Below are 27976 nucleotides of genomic sequence, written 5' to 3'. Positions count from 1 at the left end.
CCGATGCTGGACTGTCTAGGAAAGTGAAGTTAGGTATACACCTTGTTAACGTCGCAGTCCACCACTACTGACAACAAGGGAGGATCACCGTAATATGCACAACGTTGCCTTCTTTACATCTGGCTCGCCATTCGAGAACATTGTGTCATCCCGCCCCAGAGGTCGAAGAATAGTAACAGACGAACCAGCGATTTATCACCCCACACGTAGGCCCCTGGTAACATCACTACCGGGATCATGGGCTGCTGGTGAATGGTGCTGTCTTGTGCTAAGTGATAAAACATGGTTCTTGCACTATCCCAGGAGAGCACAGTCGGCCAGGATGGCGGTGACCTTGAAACGCCCCTTAGAAAAATTTATGAATTACTGTGCTGGTAAACCCCTTACGTTATTTGATTTTTAAACTGCAGATCAGTACTGAACGTACACAAACATTTCTCTCTCTACTTATTCTGATCAACTCTAAACTGACACACAATATTTTTTAACGCAACGCAATCTATCAATAATCCCTACAAAAGAATGGCCCTGACTAATAATAACCTATACCTTTCTTGAATCACTTGCCTCACTAAAATCTTCGTTACCCGAACTACTGCAATACAGCGAGCGCCAATACTGCCAGCTAAATAAAAGATTTTAACTACTGAAGGCACTAACTACTGATAGGTATAGTTAGCAAATGAAAGATTTTGTTAGAGAACATACAATGTATTTACCTTAATAGTGTTCAAAAGTCATATGTGTATTTATAAGTGCATGACATCCAGTCTTAAAAATTTACTGTCTCTGATGGACACACGTCCAGATCGTCCACTCTCAAAATTCTGCAATGTCTCTCCCCACATCCACCACTGCTCACCTCCAACAGCGCAACGCTACGCGCTGTTCACATCCAACTGCCCAACACTACAATAGCAAGTATTCAAACAATGCCAGCTAGCCACAGACTACACACAGCACAGCCAGTGATTCTCATATAGAGCGCTACGTGACGTTACCAACATAAAAATCTAAAAATCCTACTCACAACCTGAGGAGATGTCACCTGCTTCAACGTTTTGAAGAACCACAGTGGAGTTACTCCTGGCATCATGATATGGAATGCCATTGAGTGTGACGAGTAGTAGGGATTCAGGGAACTCTGACTGCAGCAGGGTAAGTCATGGATATCAAGGACGGGGTACAACAGTTGAGGGGCAGCATGCCTTTAGAGCGATTACAACGGCTGTATGGCACCCTTCACAAAGGAATCAGTGCATGTATCTATTCTAGAAGGGGTTCACACTAGTAAGTGGGCTCACACAGCCAGTTCATTTGCAAATTTGAGTCGATTTGGTAAGTACTCCACTAACATCACCTAACTTCTCAATTCGAAAAGTGTCATCTCATTTTCTCCTCGTCTTCTGTATGTTTTCCTTTTTTTGCCAGAGAGAGTATCTCCGCCACTTATTTATTTCCTATTAATATTTGTACATCATTGAGCCGTGAACGGCTCGCGTTCATGTCATTTATCGTTTTTCATCTTCTATTACCGTACTGTCTCCTCGTTTTCTTATTCCGTTTATTGGCTTCACTAACTTCCTGCCTCACTTGCTCGTGAGCGCCAGCAGCAGCGCGTATCGGTAAGTGCACTGTCGCACTATCTCTAGAGCCACCGATAGTATTTCCGGGTCGTCGTGTGTCTGGCAGCCAGTTCGGGATGGACCAGCAGTGCAGTCGGGACACAGCAACAGTAAGTCGGGGGACGGAGCGTCGGTGAGGCGCCGACAGCCAGTGTTCGCCGACCGCTGGCGACACTCGTGAACTGTCCGACGGAGGGAGATTGGAGCGGGATGACCGTTGGTTGATCGTTCGGTTGGTCGTCTCATCGGCCGACGTATACTTGGTCCTTTCACCGTTTCCGGGCCTGAGCAGTTGGTCGGTTAGCGTGGAACAGAGAGGAAATCTCCACGGCGCGTGGTTTGACCGGGCATGCCTGCAGCCTCTGTGCAATGTCAGAGTGTGTGGTGCTATTCCCATTGCTACAAGGTTCGTGGCTCACCGATCCTGGACATGAAAGCTAAGTTCCGACTTAATCTACCAGCAAATCACGACATTGAGTCGTTTAGATTTTGTTGCCGGCTGTTGGGACATTCCCGGGAGCAACAACGTGTATTTTCAAGTTGGCAAAATATAGGCACCCTCCGGTGGAGTTCCACTGTACTTGGTTATTTGAATTGAAGTGCACCCGCGGAATCTTTTGCCTTGCCCCCGTTGACGTTCCGGTTACCTGCCCTGGCCGTAGACGTAAATTCAGGCAGTGTATTTTCCTCATCGTGTTGTCGCTGTCCAGCAAGGTGTGTAGTTTGACAGATCAATGTATAATTCGTTGTGAGCGCCAATAACTTCTACGTTGATCCATTGAACTTCCTGTTGTATCGGGTCGGGTGAAGCGGAGGTTACCTTTTCGGTGGGTCCGTTGACAGTCTGTCAGTTGGATTGTCGTCAGATCGACAATGGTTGGGCCAACTGCCTGTCTCACCTAAGGGAGCGTTAGTGTCTGAATTCCAGGCCGACCCTCGGAACTTCTGAGTGCCCTCGGGTGTACTACTTGTCTTGTCCTTTTGTTTGTACTTGTATGGCTTCTAGCCGATTTTTAGATTAAGATTGTTTTGCCCTTAAGGCGTCACATGGTTTGGGCCTTCAGCCTAATTAAGGAACTGTTTTAAGATAAGGCTTTGCCTTATACATTTATGATTTTGGTTGAGCTTTAAGTTATTGACTTTGAGCCGTTTTTAAATTAAAGTGGTCTTGCCCTTAAGGCATGAGATTGTACGGCGCATTCAGCCGCTAATTAAGTCCCAAAACTAAAGCTGTTTTTCTTTTTAATTTTCTTGGCTCTTGTAATGTTTGATCAAGTGAAACGTTGTATGTTAGAGTGTAACTGACAGCAGCTGCTTATTTTGTTCCCTTTACACAACTTAAACACCCATCCTGTCCTGCGGGTTTAGCAGGGCATCTCAAATATATTAATGAACAAATACAAAGAACTGCAACATAAAATGTTAGCAGTCATGAATTACAAAATGAATTTGAAAAGTACTTTCGGAAATGACCGCTTTGCTGTGCACATTGAACAGATGGAGTAGTTGTTCAAAAGGAAGCAATAGGGCTGTATCGCTTCACGTAAGGTCACATCAGTGTCGTATTATCCACCAGAAGTTAGTGTTCCGAGAATTAAGCCATCATAGACATGGGATTTCAGGTGACTCCTGACGGAGCGAGATGTCGCAGTGATAAGGAGGACACAATCATGAGGATGATGGCTCTGGTCGCCCTTCAACCATACAGATTTAGGTTTTCCGTGGTTTCGCTACAATACTTAAAGTAAACGGCGCGAAGGTTCCTTTGACAGGGCACGGCCGATTTCCTTCCGCATCCACCTCCACTACGATTCAGTACACCATCAATAACATCGGTGTGGAAGAGACCTTAAACCCCAATCTTCGGCCCTATCCTCCATAAAAGGAAACTGTTGCATTACAGAAAGAAAAGAAAGAACATAAAAATTTAATCAGTGATATCCTCCCTCTTAAAGCATCGAACCCTCTGCTATAAAACAGGTTCTAACTTCAGACAGCTTTACAAATTAGTTAATTTGTTAAGTATATGTTGTCATCTTTGTAAAACTTTTGTAGTTGATGATGTTGGTTTTATTCGTTTCGGATTATTCACAAACCATACAGTAAGAAGTGAAAACCGAAACGTCTTAAATTAAAACATCGCTCTTGATGCTGTAGTTTTACCGCATGGGCAACGAACATTTAGAAGGCGATCAACCTTTTTCCTTAGACGTATCTCTGGGCTGTAACGGTACCCCGGGTGAAAACCAAAAGGGTCGTTAGTGAAATGAAATGCCGCCCTTGGCCACTCCCGGCTATCGGGTCGCATGGCGGGTGACAGTCCAGTTCGTATCCCACCGGCGTTTCAGGTGTCTCGCTGCTCAGTTCGACACTCATCACTGAAGACAATTCTACACCAGTGAATGAGATTCCCGCCGTGTCATTTCGAATGTACCTTCCCGACGGTAACGACATGTACACCTAGGTCTGTATTGCCGGATGCCCATCTCAGCATTCGTCCCCACAAATGTGAATTCAACGTCTTATGACTGCGCCATCTGTTCAGTGGAATGTAACTGGAAGTTCGGTGTCGCGTTGTAGTGCAGAAGAGGGCACAGCTTCGCCATGCATATACCATATTTTCATTTGTAAAAAGCGCGGTTTACGTTCAACATCCTGTCGTCGGCTGTTCCTTGAGAACGGAATACAAGCTCTGAAATTACAAGTACAGGGGAGAAATTCCACAGGGACCAAATATTTAAATCTTTGTAGGTGTCCTTGTGGAAATACACTGTACCCTCACCCGTATTTCTCGAGCTCGTTTATGCTAGTCCTGCATTTCATAACTTTCGGGCTCAGTTGTTAGTCTTGTGGCAGAAATACTCGTTCTCGTATATGGTATCTGGACAGCACTTCAAACGGAACCTCGTGTTATTGCTCATGCGTTGCTGAGAGACCTAACGCTTATGCTACTCTCATCTGCAACAATTTGCAACACATTCCTCTTCGTCTCTACACCATATGTCCAGGGTCGTCCTCGGCCATCGAATGAGAGTGGTGTTGCGTTGAATTCCATGCATATCTGCACACTTCGTTTAAAAGCTGTCTGCTTGTGACGGAGGTCCCCTTGGTGTAACTGCCTTGCAATTACTTCACTTCTTTCTTCGCAGATGACGAAAGTGAGAACGTGATGAATGAGATCGTTTCCACCATGCTGTTGTTTTAAATTGTACTTTATTAAGCACTACTAGCTAGTTTCGAGTTTTCGCATTGTTAACTGCATCTGTAAACACAATAACACACCGGAGTAAAACGTAAATGAAAAAGGTCCTACAACTGCACTGGATATACATTTTTCCCCAAAAGAGTGTGGTTACACAACTGGTGTGGGTACATTATCGTCGTAAGCTTTATGAAACAAAATTAAAATGACTCGCAATGTACATGGCCTAAAACAAGTATAAAATATATGTGCAAACGACAATAATAGTAGACAGGAAAAAAACAGTGTACAACCACAAATAACGGGAAGACGCATCTCGGAACAGATATGTGAAAAGTAGACACTCGCGCGGCTATTCGCAGTTCCGCTAAATGTGTACAACTGAGCGCGAGGAAATTTGTGACTCTACATTTTATTTACACCTACAAAGGTTCATGGCATCAACAGAACATTTAATTAATTGCTTCCACGTCCAGATACTTATTTACATAAGTAAAAGACAGCAATTTAATGTAAGGAATTTCATTCATATTTATTCGATTTTCTCTTCTCCTTTCTTCTGGATCATCATCTTGAGTTAGCATCTGAGTGAACTGTATCGGCTGTGCCATTGCTCTATGTCACTATTGGATCGTATAGAAGTGTTACTTGAACTGCTCTACTGTTAAGCCAAGATTACAAGTCATAATGTAAAGGAATCCGTCGTATAGCACGAAACATGTTCAGGAAAGCAAGATTAAATTCTTTCTTCTTCTTTCTTGGCTCTACAGCTCAGGATGAGCCTGGGGTTCTTCTACAGTTTATTTCTAATTCTCTCTGTCTTTTGCCAATACTCTCCAGTTTCTATAGCCCATGTTTTTAAGCTCTTCAATTACTCAATCTTCCGATCTGGCTCTTGATCGACCACATCTTCTCTGCGCTCCTGGTTTTCCTTGGACTATTCTTTTTGGTACTTCTGTATCATTCATGGGAGCCACATGTCCCGCCCACCTCAGTCTGGATGATTTTACTACCTTCATGATGGGTTGGTCTTGTATATTTTATACAACTCATAGTTGTATCTTCTCCTTCAGCTCCCTATTTCACAGGCTGGGCCGATAATTCGGCTAACTACTTTTCATTCACATGTACTCAGTATTTCAACGTCTTTAGTTGTTATTGTTCCGGTTTCAGAGGCATATGTAAGCAATCTCCCCATGAACCATGGACCTTACCGTTGGTGGGGGGGCTTGCGTGCCTCAGCGATACAGATAGCCGTACCCTAGGTGCAACCACAACGGAGGGCTATCTGCTGAGAGGCCAGACAAACGTCTGGTGACTGAAGACGGGCAGCAACCTTTTCAATAGTTACAGGGGCAACAGTCTGAATGATTTACTGATATGGCCTTGAAACACTAATCAGAACGGCCTTGTTTTGCTGGTACTGCAAATGGCTGAAAGCAAGGGGAAAATACAGCCGTAATTTTTCCCTAGAGCATACAGCTTTACTGTACTGTTAAATGATGATGGCGTCCTCTTGGGTAAAATATTCCGGAGGTAAAATAGTCCTTCATTCGGATCTCCGGGCGGGGACTACTTAGAAGAACGTTGTTATCAGGAGAAAGAAAATTGGCGTTCTACGGATCAGAGCGTGGGATGCCAGATTCCTTAATGGGGCAGGTAGGGTAGAAAATTCAAAAATGGAAATGGATAGGTTAAAGTTAGATATAGTGGGAATTAGTGAAGTTCGGTGGCAGGTGGCACAAAACTTCTGGACAGGTGACTACAGGGTTATACAGACAAAATCAAATAGGGGCAATGCAGGAGTAGGTTTAATAATGAATAAAAAACGGAAGCGCGCTTGAGCTACTACGAACAGCATAGGGAACGCTTTATTGTAGCCAAGATAGACACGAAACCCACGCCTACCACAATAGTACAAAGTTACAGGGCAACTAGCTCCACACATGACGAAGACATTGAAGAAATGTATGATGAAATAAAAGAAATTATTCAGAGAGTGAAGGGAGAGGAAAATTCAATAGTCATGGGGGACTGGAATTCTATTGTAGGAAAACGAAGAGAAGGCAAAGTAGTAGGTGAATATGGACTGGGAGTAAGGAATGAAAGAGGAAGCCGCCTGGTAGAATTCTACACAGAGCATAACTTAATCATAACTAACACTTGGTTCAAGAATCATAAAAGAAGGTTGTATACATGGTAGAAGCCTGGAAATACTGGAGGGTCTCAGATAATATAATGGTAAGGCAGAGATTCAGGAACCGGGTTTTAATTGTAACACATTTCCAGGGGCAGATGTGGACTCTGATCACAAACTATTGGTTATGAACTGTAGATAAAAAGTGAAGAAACTAAAAAGATGGGAATTTGAGGAGATGGGATCTGGATAAACTGACTAAACCAGAGGTTGTACGGCATTTCAGGGTGAGCATGAGGGAACAATTGACAGGAATGGGGGAATGAAATACAGTAGAAGAAGAATGGGTAGCTTTGAGGGATGAAATAGTGATGGCAGCATAGGATCAAGTAGGTAAAAAGACGAGGGCTAATTGAAATCCTTGGTTAACAGAAGAGATACTGAATTTAATAGATGAAAGGAGAAAATATAAAAATGAAGTAAATGAAGCAAGCAAAAAGGAATACAAAAGTCTAAAAAATGAGATCGATAGGAAGTGCCAAATGGCTAAGCAGGGATGCCTAGAGGACAAATTTAAGGATGTAGAGGCGCATATCACTAGGGGTAAGATATACTGCCTACAGGAAAATAAGAGAGCTTTGGAGAAAAGAGAACCAGTTGCATGAATATCAAGAGCTTAGCTGGACACCAAGATCTAAGCACAGAAGGGAAAGCAGAAAAGTGGAACGAGTGTATAGAGGGTCTATACAAGGGCGATGTTCTTGGGGACTATATCATGGAAATGTAAGAGGATGTAGATGAAGATGAAATATCAGATACGATACTGCGTTAAGAGTTTGACAGAGCACTGTAAGACCTAAATCGATACAAGGGCCCAGGAGTAGACAACATTCAATTAGAACTACTGACAGCCTTGGAAGAGCCAGGCATAACAAATCTCTACCAACTAACGAGCAGACTTCAAGAAGAATATAATAATTCCAATCCCAAAGGAAGTAGGTGTTGACAGATGTGAAAAATATCGAAATATCAGTTTAATAAGCCACAGCTGCAAAATATTAAAGCGAATGCTTTGCAGACGAATGTAAATACTGGTAGAAGCCGACCTCGGGAAAGATTAGTTTGGATTCCATAGAAATATTGGAACACGTGAGGCAATACTGACCTTACGATTTATCGTATAAGAAAGAGTAAGGAAAGGCAAACCTACGTTTCTAGCATTTGTAGACTTGGAGAAAGCTTTTGACAGTTTTGACTGGAATACTCTTTCAAATTCTGAAGGTGGCAGGGGTAAAATGTAGGGAGCAAAAGGCTATTTACAATTTGGACAGAAAGCAGACGGCAGTTATAAGATTCTAGGGTCATGAAAGGGAAGCAGTGGTTAGAAAGGGAGTGAGACAGGGTTGTAGCCTATGCCCGATTTTATTCAATCTCTATATTGAGCAAGCACTGAAGGAAACCAAAGAAAATTCGTAGTAGGAATTAAAATCGAAGGAGAAGGAATAAAAACTTTGAGGTTCGCCGATGACATTGTAATTCTGTCAGAGACAGCAAAGGAACTGAAGAGCAGCTGGACGGAATGGACTGCGCCTTGAAAGGAGGATATTCGATGAAAATCAACAAAAGCAAAACGAGGATAATGGAATGTCGTCTAATTAAATTTGGTGATACTGCGGGAATTAAATTAGGAAATTAGATGCTTAAAGTACTAAATGAGGTTTGCTATTTGGGAATCAAAATAACTGATGATGGTCGAAGTAGAGAGGATATAGAATGTAGACTGGCAATGGCATGAAAAGCGTTTCTGAATAAGAGAAATTTGTTAACATCGGGTATAGATTTAAGTGTCAGGAAGTCGTTCCTGAAAGTATTTGTATGGAGTGTAGTCATGAATGAAAGTGAAACGTGGACGACAAATAGTTTAGACCAGAAGAGAATAGAAGCTTTCTCAATGTGATGCTACACAAGAATGCTGAAGATTATATGGGTAGGTCACATAACTAATGATGAGGTATTGAATAGAATTAGAGAGAAGAGAAATTTGAGGCACAACTTGATTAGAAGAAGGGATCTGTTGGTAGGGAATATTCTGAGGCACTAATGGATCACAAATTTAGCATTGGAGGGCAGCGTGGAGGGTAAAAATCTTAGGAGACCAAGAGATGAATCCACTAAACGGATTCAGAAGGATGTAGGTTGCAGTAGGTACTGGGAGATGATAAACCTTGCACAGGATAGAGTAGCATGGAGAGCTGCATCAAACCAGTCTCTGGACTGAAGACCACAACAACAACAACAACAACAACAACCTGTAAGCACTGGTCGTATAAGTGATTTATAGATAGTTAATTTAGTGGTAATATTCAGGAGCCTTGAAGATAGAAGTCTTGTTAGGGAAAATATGCTCTATTGGCGGTTAATCTCTACTTAATTTCGTAGGAGGTATCATTTAGGCGGGTAAGTGACGAGCCCAGGTACTTGAAATGTTCAACTCTCTCGAACGTATAATGGCCCATTGTTATTGCATGTGGCGTATTTTCTCTATGTGCTTTTCCACCTGCCATATTTTGTTTTTTGTTCATTAATTACTTACCCCATTTTCTTACTAGCCTGTTAGAGAGCCGTAAATGTGTCTTTCATTACTTTTTGAGTTCTTGCTACTATATCTATGTCATCCGCGTAGGCCAGTATCTGCACTGATTTATAGAAGGTCGTTCCCATATTCAGAAGGTTTGGGTTTCTCATCATCCTCTTCAAGGCGGCATTAAAGAGAACACACGTCTATGTATCCCCTTGTCGCACTCCGGTTTTAATACTCAATGTGTTGGACATCATTCCTCCTCTTCTTGTACTACCTTGTGTTACGCTCATTATCTTTCTCACAAGCCTTACCAACTTTCTAGAGATTCCCAGTTCATCTAGAGCTTGATATATCTGCTCTCTATTTATGCTATCATAAGCTGCTTTGAGATCTATAAAGAGGTGATGCATGCCAACCCCATATTCGTTTATTTATTCCAGGATTTGTCTTAACGTGAATATTTGATCTATAGACGACTTACCGGGGAGAAATCCGCATTGGTATGGCGTCATCTCCCTCTGCATGATTGGGAGGATTCTGTTGAATAGTATATTTGAGAATTTTTTATATCCCAGAAAAGTCGTGTGATCCCTGCCGCTTTATAATTTTTAAATTTCTTCATTGCAGTTTTCACTTCTATATTTGGAGGGGCAGTGTTGTTGTCTGGGTCCTCTTCCCCATTCGTTTCTATTGGATTCCCTGGTATAGTTATTCTAGGAGCGAAGAAACTTTCAAAATACTTGCCCCATCTTACGCATATCCCCTTCTCTTCACTTACTATATTCCCAGTCTCGGCTTTGCTTCTCATGAGCTTTTCTTTGACACTTGCTTTCATCCATTCTCTTTTTTTCTTTAATCCTCCGTTTTCCTCTGTATTCTTCTACTATCCTCCACGTACAGTATGATCGCAGTGCCCTTCTATATGCTTCGTTCTTTTCTTCAGTTGCTACTTCGCATTCAGTATCAAACCATGATAGCCTTACATGTCTTGTCCCAGTTCCAAGTATCTCTCTTGCCGATGCCTCAACTGTCTTTTTTATCGCTTCCCACTGATGTAAGATGTTGTTATATTCTCCAACGTTTTCCAGAGTCTGAGTTACCTTGTCCTGATACTGTTCTCTAACTCCCACTGATTCTAAAGTTGCTAATTTCTGCGTCTGGTTCGGACTCCTTTGGCTGCTTTAGATGCCTTCACCCGTGACCGTACCAGAAAATGATCTGTATCTATGTTTGAGACTCTGAGACTTCCCATGTCCAGTAGGTCCAATTTGTGTCTCACATATATCAACACATGATCGATCGGGTTTACTGTGTTTCCATCCGGCGAGTTTCATGTTCCCTTATATATTTCTTTATGGGGGAACAGTGTTGATCCTGTTACCATATTCCTAGATCTTTCGAACAGTATAGGCCTTGTTCTGTTCTCATTACTTGTTGCATATTTGCTGTGGGGGCAAATTATCGGTCTATAAATCTGTCCTTTCCCAACGTGAGCATTTAGGTCTCCGGTTATTATTTAAATATCATGCCCTGGGCACTTATCATATGCCCTTTCCAATGATTCATAGAATACTTCTTTCTCTTCTTCTTCGGATTCTTGTGTTGTTGCATGGGCATTAATTATGGAATACTTACAGAATTTCCCCTTTATCGTAAATGTTGATAATACTGGACTAATGGTGTTGTACTATTCCAGAGTGCACTCACATATCTGCACTAATGAGTTGAAGAGTAGCTGTAAAGTAAACAGTGTAGCTTTTGGCGTATTTTCAAGCAGATGTATTGTATAGTTCTACGAAGTCAATGTTCATTACTACATTTCGTGTAAAACTTACATCCAATCTTCGATTGCAGTAATATTTACTGTGACGCTCTAAGTATTTTCAAAAGTAAACTCCTTGCAACTTATATGCCATTATTACTATTGTTATTTTCCATTACCAAATTGACAACAAAGCGTTAAAACGCCCAAACACTACATTAGTAACTCTATTAAAATTATCGATTATTGTGTCTTCTGCATGTATTGTTTTATTTTTCTAACATGAAACCCCGATTCCAAATATGAGTGCACGGAGATATCCGTCGTTGGATTCATAAAAAAATAAGTGTTTGCCTTTTATCACTAGTCACCTGCCTGCACTGAGCACTAGTATTAATTTTCTCCCACCCTTTTTAGTGTGTAGAAACTTTCTTAAAGTCGATAATCTCAGTATTATTTTTTGATAGCCACTCGTAGCCCACGTAATTGCGTGGTATTAAAAGAAGCGCCACTAGGTTGTTTCATTTTGTGTGTGCCATAGCGCGGTGTTTGCCTACAGTGAGGAGATTTCCCACGTGAAACAACATGTTATATAGACTAGGGTGCCTCTGCAGTTTGAAAGTTGCTATTACTTGGTATATTTATGTTAGTGTTTAGTCTTCTCAATTATCAGTAACAATGGAATCTCATTCTGATAATTAGAAGCAAGTTATAGCTCCTGCTAGTCAAATTGACGAGATGTTGAGAAAAATCGGAAGACTCATTGTAGCCATAAGTACTGTTACACTAATACGAGAATAGACTAAATGAGAATAAATATCGCAAATTAAAGAAACTATGGATGCTCAGGGCTAATTGTCCACAGCACAAGTGAATGTAAATATTTAAATTAACAAAATTACTCTTGCTCAGCAAGAAATTGCCTGAGCTCAGGGCGAATCGTCCAAGGCGCAAGTAAACATAGTAACACAAATTAATGAAATTGTAAATACACAATAACGGATCAAATGAGGAAATGTAAGGGCGCAGGCTGAAATAGTAGGCCAACTAGAAAGTCTCACCGCTGAGCATTAGAAACTAATAACAGAACGGTTTCATCGTCACCTGGAGAAGATGAAGCAAGAAACAGCCAACAGGCTGCAAGGGAAAGAAGAAAAACTAGTCTAAATAATCGAAAATAAGTTTTTCGAAATGAAGCTGTATTCCGTGCATTCAGGTAAGAGACCTACAAAAGAGTCGGCGAAATCCTTTCCAGTCAACTGAAACGGAAAGAAAGGGACCATGAGGTATGGATGCAAACCTTTTCAGCCATAGTATATGGTATAAAAGATTCCGTTGCCAAACGCATGAAGGATTGATGCAAATCTGTATGGAAAAGGTTACCACCGTTTAAAAAAAATTTATCACATAATAAAGTGTTCATTTATCTGTTATCTTCAGCAACAATGTATCTGAACCGAACGGTATTTCTATACCGCTAGCTGGAACAGGTGAAGAACAAAAGTGTTACTACGAACGCGTTTCACGGATTTGGTATCACTCCTATCTGTGTTAGAGGACAATCCTGTAGTGTTGATACAGCCGTTTAGTGACATATTACGTCTTCTCATGGAGTGAGGTAAAGAGAATGAAATTTGAGTGGAATCATGCAATACGACACGTCCATCTGGGTCACAGAACCTACAGGAACATGTGGACATATGAGGCATTTCAACGTTCCTAAAGAACCGATCATCAGGCATTCAAGAAAATACGTGAATAAAATAAAGTATTGGGTGAGACAATTGCAACTCGAGAGGTACTGCGAATTCTGGAAGTTAAGTTGCCAATCGTGATATGGGATAATCTACCGAATGCAACGAATGAAGATCTGGCTCCGTTCTTGTGTGTAGTGGACGATATCGGTTTAATATGTAAGGATATGAGAACAGGAGGAGAGCGCATAGCCAACAGGGTGCGACTGTGCGGTGTTAATAATCAACATTCTGAACACAAAAGAAACTGTCACAGAACGTGTGATTGCTATAATTCAAATACCACATGCAGGTCACGCAGACACATTTCCCTGGTTCACTTGAAAATTGAAAATAATGACGACTGTCATCGTTGGGATAGGCTAGATTGAAATCACAATTTTAGACAGCGAAACCAAACGTGGCATGACCACTCAATTGGTGACGAAGCCATGAGTGTAGGGAGAACATTACTGAGTTTCACTCTGAGGGTGTTCACATTAAACAACACACCACATGGGACAAAAGCAGCCTTTTCGGCTCGGTCTTGCTGAAATGTAGGGGCATGGAACACGATCTTTTAAGGTTTAATGTCGGAATGTATGAAACGAAATGGTTGTGCCAAGAGTGCAACAGGTCCGTAAGTGCGGTTCATGTGAAATTTGGTGTGGAAACGGCCATTCGCATTAAGGTTAAATGATTTATCGACAACTAGCATTTGAGATACTGGTGATCAATTGATTGCTTTATCAACTAGATAGTACTGGAGAACTAGTGAGTTTACACGCGTACCGAGACTTAGGGCATTTCGATGCTAGATTCTTGCAACCTATTAAGTACAGGCCTTGCTGCAATTCAGGCTGGGGGAACTGAAGTGTGCACAACCATTCCTCGTCATATACAAGCAAATAACCAAACGCTTAGCGAGCATGACCTTTTGGTCAAAAGGGTTTGCAGTAATATACCCCTCCACTATCAAGCGGCATGCGAGTAGGTTGTAAAGACGTCACCTTGGATTTGTTTACTACAGCCATGGACCATGGAAAACTCAACCAAGCAGCTGAAATACAGTTTGTCAGTGAGCTCACTGATCCTGGCCAGCCACGCAACAAAAATAAGTGCACCCATGTAGACTAACCATTTGAAAACGTATGAATCAGATCACCTTCATACCACTCAACAAGATGACTTAGAGTAGATACTAACCGATTTCTGTTTTCGGTCATCAGTCTTCTGACTGGTCTGATTCGGCCCGCCATGAATTCGCCCCCTGCGTCGACCTCTTCATGTCAGACAAGTACGTGAAACTTACGTCATCAACTATTTGCTGGATATATTCTAATTCCTCACTTCCTCAATACTGTTTGCCCTCTACAGTTCTCTCCAGTACTATAGATCTATCATCCTGTCCCTTCTCCTTGTCATTGTTTTCCACGTATTTCTTTCCTCTCCGATTCTGCGCAGGACCTCTTCATTCCTTACCTTATCAATCCACCTAATTTTCAACACTCGTCTGTAGCACTACACCTCAAATGCCTCGATTCTGTTCTGTTCTGATTTTAACACTGCCGATGTTTCACTACCATGCAAAGCTGTGCTCTAAACGTACGCTCTCAGAAATTTCTTCGTCAAGTTAAGGCCTATGTTTGATACTAGTAGACTTCTCTTTGCCAGGGAAGCCCTTTTTTTAATAGTCTCCTTTTGATGCCCTCCTTCGTTCGTACGTCACTGGTTATTTTGCTGCCTATGGAGTAAAATTCCTTAATGTCATCTACTTCGTGACCATCAGTTGTGATGTTAAGTTTCTTGCTGCTCTCATTTCTGTTACATCCAGTTACTTTCGTCTTTCTTCGGTTTACTCTCAATCCAAGTTTTGTACTCAATAGACAGTTCATTTTATTCAGGAGATCATGTAACTCTTCTTCGCTTTTACTCAGGATAGCGATATCACAGCGAATCGTATCACTGATATCTTTTCACCTTGAATTTTAATTCCACTTCTGAACCTTTCTTTCATTTTCGTGATGGCTGCTTCGATGTATAGATCGAACAATTGATCAGTAGGGGTGAAAGATTACATCCCTGCCTTACATCCTTTTTAATCCTAGCAAGTCTTTCTTGGTCGTCGACTCTTTTTATCCCCAGTTGGCTCTTGTGCGTATTGTCTATTATCCGTCCCTCCCTATTTATAACCCCTATTTTTACATTGTTTTTACTTTGTTGAGAGCTTTTTCCAGGACGGAAAATCCTATGAAAGTGTCTTGATTTTTCGGTAGGTTTGCTTCCATTATCAACAGCAACGTCAGCATTGTCTCTCTCGTGCCTTTATCTTTCCAAACACATTCTCAATTTTCTTTTACATTCTTCTGTACAATACTCTTGTCAGTGACTTGGATGCATGAGCTGTTAAGCTGACTGTGCGATAATTCTCGCACTTGTCAGCCCCGAGTATTCAATTTACTATGGAAATTGAAGGTGATGGTAATCTTTCATTTATTGATATATTAGTTCAAAGAAAGAACGATGGGACTTTTGAACATAGTGTGTATCGGAAGCCTACTCATACTGACCACTATATTCATGCGACCAGCTGTCATCCATCCACCACACCAACGTAGTGGAGTTTTGCGGACTTGGTGAAAAGAGCTTATGCCATCTCTGACTAGGAACGTTTGAAAGATGAACTTGATCATTTGAAGATTGTTTTTAAGCAGAATGGATATACGGAACAACAAATATGACGTGCTTTTCAGTTTGGTCCGTCACAGGAGCCAGTAGAGGATACTTTTGAAGCTGTTCCTTATTTACCGTTTGCGGGAAGTATGCCATCCTAAATTTCAAGAATTTTAAGAAAATGTGATATTAAAAGTGATTTTACGCCGGTGGCCAAGACTAGAGCCCGTCTTGGCTCAGTCAAAGTTAATTTGGGCTTGAGGAAGCCCCGGCTTTATAAAATTCCGTGTCACTGTGGAAACAAGTATATTGGTCAAACTATTCTAGCTATTCCGGGCCGTTGAGTGGAACATCATCGGCACACTCGGTTGTACCAGACTGAAAAGTCGGCAGTGGCAGAACACTGCCATAACGAAGGACACAGGATGATGTATGACAAGACACAATTGATCTCTCCTGCTTCTAACTATTGAGAAAATGTTCTTAAAAAATCCATTGAAATTAGATTATCAAGTAATATTATTAACAGGGATAAAGGTTTTCCGTGTAAGTAAGATTTGGAATTCGCTTTTCTCCAACACTAAACGACAACGGTTTTCTTTTCGATCATTCGATTCTTCAAACTAGTGTTCATGCGATTTATCGTTTCTGCCGTCTTCTCCCACCGGCGCGCTGCGTGTCTACTTGACGCCAGGGGGCGCTTTCCATCATCTCGCGCTCTGTCTGTTGGTTTATGAAGGTTTCCGCAGTTGTGGCTCGAATTCAGTTCCGGCGAGGCAGTGCACAAGCATTAACTCATTTGAAGATGGCGGCCAGCTGGCCCGCCAAAATATTGTGTCCGGACGACGACACGATCCTTCTGCAAACCCGTGAAGAATTATCGTTGTCGATGTTGGTTTTCTGTTGATTCTGACAATAACAACCCTTTCACTGAATGCTTCACTATAACATACTCTCTGCCCTACGTTCCTAGTCATAATGAACCGTACTCCAGTCACTCCATTTTCTGCTGATGTTGATACTACCCTTAGAGGCAGTTTCCCAAACCAAGGACAAGAGAGTGCCCTGAACCTCTGCCCGCTCCTCCACCGTCTTTGACAAGGAACTTGGCAGCATGAGTGTGGTTTCTTATGCCGGAAGTCTTCGGCCGCTAGCGCTGATTATTAATTGAAGTTAAAGAGGTGGCGGGTTTCGAACCCGTGACCGAGGACGTTTTGATCACTAATTAAAGACGCTACCTCTAGATTACAAAATATAAAACTGAAGTCAACAGAGTTTCAAAGTCTCGCAAGTGATCCTCAAAATATTTTGATATGTATCAGGCATATTTGAGTACATCAGTAAGCCTTGCCAAAAAGCAGTTAAGTATTAGTAGTCCAGTAGATATACTTCTGAAAGAGGGGTTGGTTTGCAAAAGTTGGAGTAATTTTGATTTTCAGGTGTGTTGTATGTATGGCGCCTCTCGTGAAAAATCCATGTTTTAGACCTTCTCCCTCTGCCACAATATCGGCTGTCCTGGAAAAGCTGCCAATAAATATCACTTTTTCCAATTTTTTCACAGTAATTTGCTATCTGTCAGTATAGGCAAAAATGTGCTCTTATCAGTTTTAGAGAGGATCAAGTTTCTGCATGTTTCATTTGTAACACTCCCTGAAAATTCGGAACAGCTACTGAGATCCGAAACCCTAAAAATCTCCATAAACGTTAACAAAGTTTAATATGTAACGAGTTTATCGTTAATAATGTTTCTTCAGTGCAATTTTTTCCATAATAAGCAGTGTTGTAGAGGATTTAATTCGCTTCATGATTGGTAAAATTATTTTGTTACTCCCTATACAAGCCGCAAATGCTGCATGATCAATTTTAGGGAAGTGGACTCGAAACGGAAAGTAGTATCCTCAGTAAATAACTAGTATTCCTGAATGCAATATTATCTTTGTCATTATATATGCAGCATCTACATGTAGTTATTGAAATTCATGTAATTTATTGAACGAATTTGCACGGGGACTAAGTTCACATATTACTCTGCCTTCATGCTCTTGCCAAATAACATACATAATGGGAAAGACCAAAGGTGGCGTAGTATATGGTGGCTACCTCCTACTCAGAGTTCACTGGAATAGGAGCAAATGTGTTTCTGCCATTTTTAAAAGATTTGTTACTTAAGTTCAGCTATACAATGATCAAAATGCAGTGGTGATCTTCGATGGGTATCCCTGAAAACGCGCAGAAAGAAGCAACAGTATTGTGGAGAAGTTCCGTTTGATGGTTCCATATTTCCACAGATTGGAAAGAATGAATTGTTATAGAATGAAAAACAAGAAAAAAGGAAAAAGGAAGCTTCATCTGTCATCTTCAGAACTAAATGCAGAGAGCACAGATGGTCCGCAAGCTGGCGATAGAACATAAAGTTCTCCCTGCATTCCATTGCTGTTGAAGAATCCACTGCTCAGTTGGGTTTTAGTTACGGCTTTAATGTCAAACAATAAATTCTTCTGCAAATACGTATAAGATAACATAGGAGACGCACTGTATTCCATAACTTCCTTCAGATATAAGGATATTGTGGAATACAGGCCATTTCATCATGCGATAAATGGCTGCGATAACACCACCGCTCTATTTGGACAGGTCGAAACAAAATTTTGCTCTACATCTGATAGAGATGCTTCTCTGCGGCAAAGTATTTACATTTTCAAAGATTCAGCTGCATAAGAAGGGAAGACGTGAAAGGAACTGAAAATTTCCTTGTGGCACTTTACGCAGATGTCTCGAAAACCACTGAGAATGCGTTGTGATATCTTCGCCTCTGTAAAGCTGCTAAGAGCACAAAATAAGATTAGCACGCCTACCTCCAACAAGGGTTGCAGTTCAATATCATGTATATAAAACTTACCTGCATGTTCTGACATGAACGGGTTATGAAAAAGAGGACCTCAAGTTGGGCTGGAAGAACTATATTGGTTGTCTAACGCCAGTGCCAATGATCAGAGAACCAGCTCCACAGGATTTGCTGAAGATGATTTTAAGTCAATCCAAAAAAAGACTAGTGGCAACAAATGCACTGAGGTGCCAAAAGTTAATGAATACCTCCCAAAATCATGTAAGACTTCTTTCAGCCCGGCGTAGTGCATCAGCTCGAAGTGCCATGGACTCAACAAGCTGTTCGAAGCCGCCAAGCAGAAATATTGAGCATTGCTGTCTCTGCGGCCGTCCCTAATTGCCAGAGTATTTCCAGTGCAGGATTTTATGTGCGAACTGACCTCTCAGTTACGTCCAAAATAAATGTTCGATTGGATTTATGTTGGGCGATCTGGGTGGATCAATCATTCACATAAACTTTCCGAATATTCTTCAAATCAATCGCGACAAATTGCCGCTCAGTGACATATCGCATTGCCAAAAATATTCCATATTACCAAGCAACGATGAAGTCCACGAATGGCTGCAAATGGTCTACAAGCAGCCAAACTAGCAACTTTCAGGAAGTGTCCATTTCTGTTAGACCAGAGGACAGAGTTCATTCCATGTGAACAGAGCCTACATCTCCCCCCTGCGGGTCCGGGGGTTAGAATAGGCCAGAAGTATTCCTGGCTGTCGTAAGAGGCGACTAAAAGGAGTCTCTCCCCCTCAAGGGGACGGTTCCACGGCTTATATTTGAGGTCACTTTGGTTTTTCACTTATTCTGCTTTCTTCCTTCCTTCCTTTCTTTGTTTGGTTCCTCTCCTTGTCCTTCTCCCTGTCACTAACTTCCTTACTTTTTCCCTTGCCTTCGTCTCCTTGCCATCTTCTCGTTGCCTCGCCGCCACCTCCTCTCGGCCTCGCCGCCGCCTCCTCCTCCTCCTCCTCCTCCTCCTCCTCCTCCTCCTCCTCGCCTTGCCTTATCCTCCTTGCCTCCTTTTCCACCCTCTGGTCTCCGCCTCGGCGTTTGAGACAGTCTGTCCTTCCTCTCCCTCTCTCTGTTCTTTTTCCTCTTCTCCCAGAGCATGGCTGAAGGCCGACCCACACGTTCGCACGCGTAGCCGGTGACGGGGTAACGCGTAATACCCCGCCCTAGGTAGACAAGTAAGGCACGCACATACCCCTGGTAAAGGCCAGGCCCAGGGAGGGGTGATTGCCTCAGCTAACACCTACCGACCATGCCGATTGGTCCCTCCGTCCGTTTCTCGGGAGGTGTGACCTGAGGTGTAAACATTCACCTAAGGCGGGAGTGCCCTCTTAGAGGGTCTCCACAAGGAAGGAGCCCGCCATCGGAGAGACGCTGGCAATCATGGGGGATTCATCCGCAATGGATTTCTCTTCTTCTCTCTCGACAACTGCCCAAAAACGGAAACTTGACCAGCCACCAGTGATAAAAGTACTACCGCCTGCCCCACAGTTCCTCGTAGTTTCTCGATCAGAGGACGCAAAGGATTTTTCCTCTGTCAACTCTTTCGTTATACAAAAGGACGTAGATGCCATAGCCGGATAGGTCAAGTCTGGTACCAGGTTGCGTAACGGTACCTTGTTACTAGAAACTGAGAGCGCCTTTCAGGCACAAAAACTGCTTCGGGCCACACTCCTGTACACGTTCCCTGTCCAGGTGGAGGCTCACCACGCTTTGAATTCGTCGCGTGGTGTGGTATATACTAGATCATTCGACTGCTTGACTGACGAGGAGATTCAGTCTTTCCTCGCTGAGCAGGGCGTGACGGCTGTCCGTAGGGTCATGAAAAAGGTCACCTTTGATAGTGTTCAGCTGCCGTCGTACATTAAAGCGGGCTACGAGGTTATTTCTGTTCGCCCCTATGTCCCGACACCTACGAGCTGCTACCAGTGTCAGCGTTTCAATCACACTCTCCAGTCTTGTCCTAATGCGGCTAAATGCGTCACTTGTGGCAGGGATGCCCATGAGGATGACTGTCCACCTCCGTCTCCTTGTTGTGTGATCTGTCAGGGCGACCATGCAGCGTATATAGGAAATTTGGGTCAAAGGGAAAGTGTCCACCTCGGCTGCTCGCAATCTATTTGCTAGTAGGAAGCCCACGCTACTCCCAGCGGGGAAATACAGTACTGTCCTCGCCTCTCCTCGGACTACCAGGGAGGTGGCGACGCAGACATGAGATCTGACCTTCAGTACTACGGTCTTCCGTTCGGCCAGTGCTAAGATCGCCCGGTCGCCGTCTCCTCTTCCTCCCGTCACCCCTCAGACACAAGCACCTTCATCAACTTCTGCCGAGACGAAGACCCAGAAGTCAGATGCACGGGCCTTCAAGAAGGAACCGCCCCGTGCAGACTTCCTATGTACCTCGAACTCCCAGCCAACGACCAGTACTTCCACTAAACGACCTTCCAAGAAGGCTCATCGGAAGCAAAGTTCTCCTTCTCCGCCACGGCGCATTTCTTCTCCTGCGCCACCCAGCGGTTGCCGCCCCAGGCAGTCATCCGTTTCGCCTGGTCGCAAAACATCTGACCATTCACCGACGGAGGAAGCTCCCCCTCCTGGCCACCTTAACAAGATGGCCAATGAACCTATTAAACCAATGGACGATGACTCTCCGCCAACTGATAGCGGCGTCAGTGCTCTCTAGAAGTCAGGCCCTCAGCGGCCTTCGAGATGACCCCTTCTTGCTTCTCCTTTTTCTTTTTCTTCTCACGATGGCACTTATTCACTGGAATATTCGCAGCATTCGTTCCAACCGAGAGGACTTGAAATTGCTGCTCCGCTTGCATTGCCCGCTCGTCGTAGCTCTCCAGGAAACGAAGCTACGCCCATGCGATCAAATTGCCTTGCCACATTATACCCCTGTGCGTTTGGAACTACCCCCTGTGGCGGGTATTCCTGCTCATGGAGGGGTTATGTTGCTGGTCCGGGATGATATTTACTACAATCCCATCACATTGCACACCGGCCAGCAGGCAGTTGCCGTCCGAATTACTCTCCCCACTTTTACATTTTCATTTGTACCGTTTACACTCCATCGTCGTCTGCCGTTACCAGGGCAGACGTAAATTATTGCTCAGCTACCTGCACCATTTTTGTTAACTGGAGACTTCAGTGCCCACCATCCCCTTTGGGGCCCTCCAGCATCCTGCCCGAGGGGCTCCTTGTTCGCAGGCCTTTTCAACCACCTCAATCTTGTGTGCCTCAATACTGGTGCCCCTACTTTTCTTTCGGACACATCTCACACCTATTCCCATTTAGACCTCTCTGTATGTACTACCCAACTTGCACGCCGGTTTGAGTGGTATGCACTTTCTGATACATATTCTAACCGCCGTCTGCTTCAGGTCTGCTGTGCAGCGAGCTACCTTAATTTAAGTATTATCTGTATTTTTCTTACTTGTCACTTCTTCTTCTGCGTGTTTTTGCTTTTAGGAAGCTTTAATAGTAGAGTGCTATTAAGTGTTCCATAGATCTCGTGTTTGTTTTGAATACAGTCAGAGAGAGTCCCTTTAGTCAGCCATAGTGCCAGTAGTGTCAGTGTCGCCCTAACCGCCGTCTGCTTCACGTCTGCTGTGCAGCGAGCTACCTTAATTTAAGTATTATCTGTATTTTTCTTACTTGTCACTTCTTCTTCTGCGTGTTTTTGCTTTTAGGAAGCTTTAATAGCAGAGTGCTATTAAGTGTTCCATAGATCTCGTGTGTGTTTCGAATACAGTCAGAGAGTCCCTTTAGTCAGCCATAGTGCTCGTAGTGCTAGTGTTTGTTTTCAATACCGTCCAGAGACAGGTAGTGCTATTTTCCTTGTTTCTACAAGAAGTGGTTAGCAATCACAGTTTAGTCAATAATCAACCGCCTTTAGTGAATTAGCAGTCTAGTTAAAAGCTGATTAACACTCTATAGTAAATTGATTTCTTAGGATGGCTAGGATGTGTGGCTGCTGTGTACGGACGCAGGAGGAGCTGGCCACTCTTCGCGAACAGCTGAGCGTGTTGATGGCCGCGGTCAGCCGTCTTCAGGCTGCTGCCTCGGAGTGTAGCGGCAGTGGGGAGTCTGGTGCGTCGCATGGTGCACCCCAGGTGTTAGATGCTTCACCCACTGTCCCTGCTGTCGAGACATCTTCGCGGGTACCGGGCGCGGTTGGGCCACCCTCTCCCCAAGGGGAGTGGCGGGTTCAGCGGCGTTCGCGGCGCACGAGGCGGAGGGTCAATGTGGAGGCTGGCCGTGTGGCATCGCCCGCTCTGCCTGTGAGTGGACATGTGGCTGCTCCTTCAGCAAGGTCCGAGCAGGCACACGGGGGGAGGGGTTTATTAGTTATTGGGAGCTCCAACGTTAGGCGGGTGATGGAGCCCCTTAGGGAAATAGCGGAAAGGTCGGGGAAGAAGGCCAGTGTTCACTCTGTCTGCTTGCCGGGGGGTCTCATCCGAGATGTGGAGGAGGCCCTACCGGCGGCGATAGAGAGCACTGGGTGCACCCGACTGCAAATTGTTGCTCATGTCGGCACCAATGACTCTTGCCGTCTGGGTTCAGAGGTCATCCTCAGTTCGTACAGGCGGTTGGCGGAGTTGGTGAAGGTGGAAAGCCTCGCTCGCGGGGTGGAATCAGAGCTAACTATTTGTAGTATCGTTCCGAGAACCGATCGCGGTCCTCTGGTTTGAGCCGAGTGGAAGGCTTAAACCAGAGGCTCAGACGATTCTGCGGAGAGCTGGGGTGCAAATTTCTCGACCTCCGCTATCGGGTGGAGAAATGTAGGGTCCCCCTGAATAGGTCAGGCGTGCACTACACGCCGGAAGCGGCTACGAGGGTAGCGGAGTACGTGTGGAGTGCACATGGGGTTTTTTTAGGTTAGAGAATTCCCTCCCTAGGCCCGACAAGACGCCTCCTGAGACGCGGCAAGGCAGGAGTAGGCAAAATGCAACAAGGAATAACAATATTAATGTGCTAATAGTAAACTGCAGAAGCGTCTATAGAAAGGTCCCAGAACTGCTCTCATTAATAAACGGTCACAACGCCCATATAGTACTAGGAACAGAAAGTTGGCTGAAACCAGACGTAAACAGTAATGAAATCCTAAACTCTGATTGGAATGTATACCGCAGAGATAGGCTGGACAGTGAAGGGGAGGCGTGTTTATAGCGATAAGAAGTGCAATAGTATCGAAGGAAATTGACGGAGATTCGAATTGTGAAATGATTTGGGTGAAGGTCACGGTTAAAGCAGGCTCAGACATGGTAATTGGATGTCTCTATAGGCCCCCGGGCTCAGCAGCTGTTGTGGCTCAGCACCTGAAGAATAATTTGGAAAATATTTCGAGTAGATTTCCCCACCATGTTATAGTTCTGGGTGGAGATTTTAATTTGCCGGATATAGACTGGGAGACTCAAACGTTCATAACGGGTGGCAGGGACAAAGAATCCAGTGAAATATTTTTAAGTGCTTTATCTGAAAACTACCTTGAGCAGTTAAACAGAAAACCGACTCGTGGCGATAATATATTAGACCTTCTGGTGACAAACAGACCCGAACTATTTGAATCAGTTAATGCAGAACAGGGAATCAGCGATCATAAAGCAGTTACTGCGTCGATGATTTCAGCCGTAAATAGAAATATTAAAAAAGGTAGGAAGATTTTTCTGTTTAGCAAAAGTGACAAAAAGCAGATTACAGAGTACCTGACGGCTCAACACAAAAGTTTTGTCTCAAGTGCAGATAGTGTTGAGGATCAGTGGACAAAGTTCAAAACCATGGTACAATATGCGTTAGATGAGTATGTGCCAAGCAAGATCGTAAGAGATGGAAAAGAGCCACCGTGGTACAACAACCGAGTTAGAAAACTGCTGCGGAAGCAAAGGGAACTTCACAGCAAACATAAACATAGCCAAAGCCTTGCAGACAAACAAAAATTACGCGAAGCGAAATGTAGTGTGAGGAGGGCTATGCGAGAGGCTTTCAATGAATTCGAAAGTAACGTTCTATGTACTGACTTGGCAGAAAATCCTAAGAAATTTTGGTCCTATGTCAAAGCGGTAGGTGGATCAAAACAAAATGTCCAGACACTCTGTGACCAAAATGGTACTGAAACAGAGGATGACAGACTAAAGGCCGAATTACTAAATGTCTTCTTCCAAAGCTGTTTCACAGAGGAAGACTGCACTGTGCTTCCTTCTCTAGATTGTCGCACAGTTGACAAAATGGTAGATATCGAAGTAGACGACAGAGGGATAGAGAAACAATTAAAATCGCTCAAAAGAGGAAAGGCCGCTGGTCCTGATGGGATACCAGTTCGATTTTACACAGAGTACGCGAAGGAACTTGCCCCCCTTCTTGCAGCGGTGTACCGTAGGTCTCTAGAAGAGCGAAGCGTTCCAAAGGATTGGAAAAGGGCACAGGTCATCCCCGTTCTCAAGAAGGGACGTCGAACAGATGTGCAGAACTATAGACCTATATCTCTAACGTCGATCAGTTGTAGAATTTTGGAACACGTATTATGTTCGAGTATAATGTCTTTTCTGGAGACTAGAAATCTACTCTGTAGGAATCAGCATGGGTTTCGAAAAAGACGATCGTGTGAAACCCAGCTCGCGCTATTCGTCCACGAGACTCAGAGGGCCTTAGACACGGGTTCACAGGTAGATGCCGTGTTTCTTGACTTCCGCAAGGCGTTTGACACAGTTCCCCATAGTCGTTTAATGAACAAAGTAAGAGCATACGGACTATCAGATCAATTGTGTGATTGGATTGAGGAGTTCCTAGATAACAGAACGCAGCACGTCATTCTCAATGGAGAGAAGTCTTCCGAAGTAAGAGTGATTTCAGGTGTGCCGCAGGGGAGTGTCATAGGACCGTTGCTATTCACAATATACATAAATGACCTGGTGGATGACATCGGAAGTTCACTGAGGCTTTTTGCAGATGATGCTGTGGTGTATCGAGAGGTTGCAACAATGGAAAATTGTACTGAAATGCAGGAGGATCTGCAGCGAAATGACGCATGGTGCACGGAATGGCAATTCAATCTCAATGTAGCGAAGTGTAATGTGATGCGAATACATAGAAAGATAGGTCCCTTATCATTTAGCTACAAAATAGCAGGTCAGCAACTGGAAGCAGTTAATTCCATAAATTATCTGGGAGTACGCATTAGGAGTGATTTAAAATGGAATGATCATATAAAGTTGATCGTCGGTAAAGCAGATGCCAGACTGAGATTCATTGGAAGAATCCTAAGGAAATGCAATCCGACAACAAAGGAAGTAGGTTACAGTACGCTTGTTCGCCCAATGCTTGAATACTGCTCAGCAGTGTGGGATCCGCACCAGGTAGGGTTGATAGAAGAGATAGAGAAGATCCAACGGAGAGCAGCGCGCTTCGTTACAGGATCATTTAGTAATTGCGAAAGCGTTACGGAGATGATAGATAAACTCCAGTGGAAGACTCTGCAGGAGAGACGCTCAGTAGCTCGGTACGGGCTTTTGTTGAAGTTTCGAGAACATACCTTCACCGAAGAGTCAAGCAGTATATTGCTCCCTCCTACGTATATCTCGCGAAGAGACCATGAGGATAAAATCAGAGAGATTAGAGCCCACACAGAAGCATACCGACAATCCTTCTTTCCACGTACAATACGAGACTGGAATAGAAGGGAGAACCGATAGAGGTACTCAGGGTACCCTCCGCCACACACCGTCAGGTGGCTTGCGGAGTACGGATGTAGATGTAGATGTAGATGTAGATGTAGACCACTTCCCGTGTGTTATCCATCTCCTGCATCATACACCCTCTTCGTGCTCAACTAGTTGGAACATCTCCAAAGCAGACTGGAGGCTCTTTTCTTCCAGGGCGACCTTTCAGGATCAAACCTTCACAAGCTTCGATAGTCAGGCCGCACACCTCACGGAAGTCATTCTCACTGCTGCTGAATATTCCATCCCTCACACTACTACTTCTCCACGTCGCGTACAGGTCCCCTGGTGGACCGCAGCATGTAGAAACGCTTTGCGTGCTCGTCTACGTGCTTTACGCACCTTTAAACGCCACCCTACAGTGGAGAATTGGATCAGTTATAAAATATTACGTGCGCAGTGTCGTCGTATTTTTAAAGAAAGCAAGAAAGCCAGCTGGGCTGCTTTCACAAGCACCTTCAACAGTTTTGCTCCTTCTTCTGTTGTCTGGGGTATCCTGCGGACTTCCTTGTGGCTCCTGCGGATGACTCCAATGACTTCGGCCGCTTTTTCGCAGAGGTTTCGATCTCCGCTCATTAGCACCCTGCCTTCCTCCCCCGAAAACAGGCAGAGGAGGCTAGGCCACCTAACTTTTGCTTCTCGAATCGTGAAAGATCGTGAAAGTTAATGCCCCATTCACCATGCGGGAACTCAAAAATGCACTTGCCCCGTCACGGTCCTCCGCTCCAGGGCCTGATGCTATTCATATTCAGATGCTGAGGAATCTTTCTCCTGCGGGTAAAGGTTTTCTTCTTCGTACTTCTAATCGCATCTGGATTGAGGGTCTTGTTCCCACATGCTGGCGTGGGTCTGTTGTTGTAGCGATTCCTAAGCCGGGGAAGGACAAGCATTTGCCCTCCAGTTATCGACCCATCTCGATTACCAGCTGTGTCTGTAAGGTAATGGAGCGAATGGTTAACCCTCGTTTGGTTTGGCTGCTCGAATCTCGACGCCTACTTACCAATGTACGATGTGGATTTCGTAGGCGCCGCTCTGCTGTTGACCATCTGGTTACCTTTTCGACTTTCATTATGAATAACTTGTTGCGGAAGCTCTCGACCGCTGCTGTGTTCTTTGATTTGGAGAACGCTCACGAAACCTGTTCGAGGGCGGGCATTCTCCGCACCATGCATACATGGGGTCTCTGCGGTCGCCTCCATATTTCTGTTCGTGCCTTTTAAATGGATCGACGGTGCAGGGTACGTGTGGGTTCTGCCCTGTCCGACGCCTTTCGCCAGGAGAATGGGGTGCCACAGGGCTCAGTTTTGAGCGTCTCTCTCTCCGCCATAGCAATCAATCCAATCAGTGATAGCCTTCCAGCTGATGTATAAGACTGCCTTTTCGTGAACGATTTTACCGTCTATTGCAGCGCACAGCGTACATACTTTCTGGAGCGCTGTCTTCAGCATTGTCTTGACCGTCTTTACTCCTGGAGTGTCGCCAATGGCTTCCGCTTTTCTGCCGAGAAGACGGTCTGTATTAACTTCTGGCGCTACAAAGAATTTCTCCCACAGTCCTTACGACTCGGTCCCGTTACTCTCCCATTCGTGGAGACAACAAAATTTTTAGGCCTTACATTTGACAGGAAACTTAACTGGTCTCCACATGACATATTT

Source organism: Schistocerca gregaria, chromosome 2 (genome assembly GCF_023897955.1).
Source record: "Schistocerca gregaria isolate iqSchGreg1 chromosome 2, iqSchGreg1.2, whole genome shotgun sequence".
NCBI classification, from domain to species: domain Eukaryota; kingdom Metazoa; phylum Arthropoda; class Insecta; order Orthoptera; family Acrididae; genus Schistocerca; species Schistocerca gregaria.
This window is presented reverse-complemented; position numbering follows the sequence as displayed.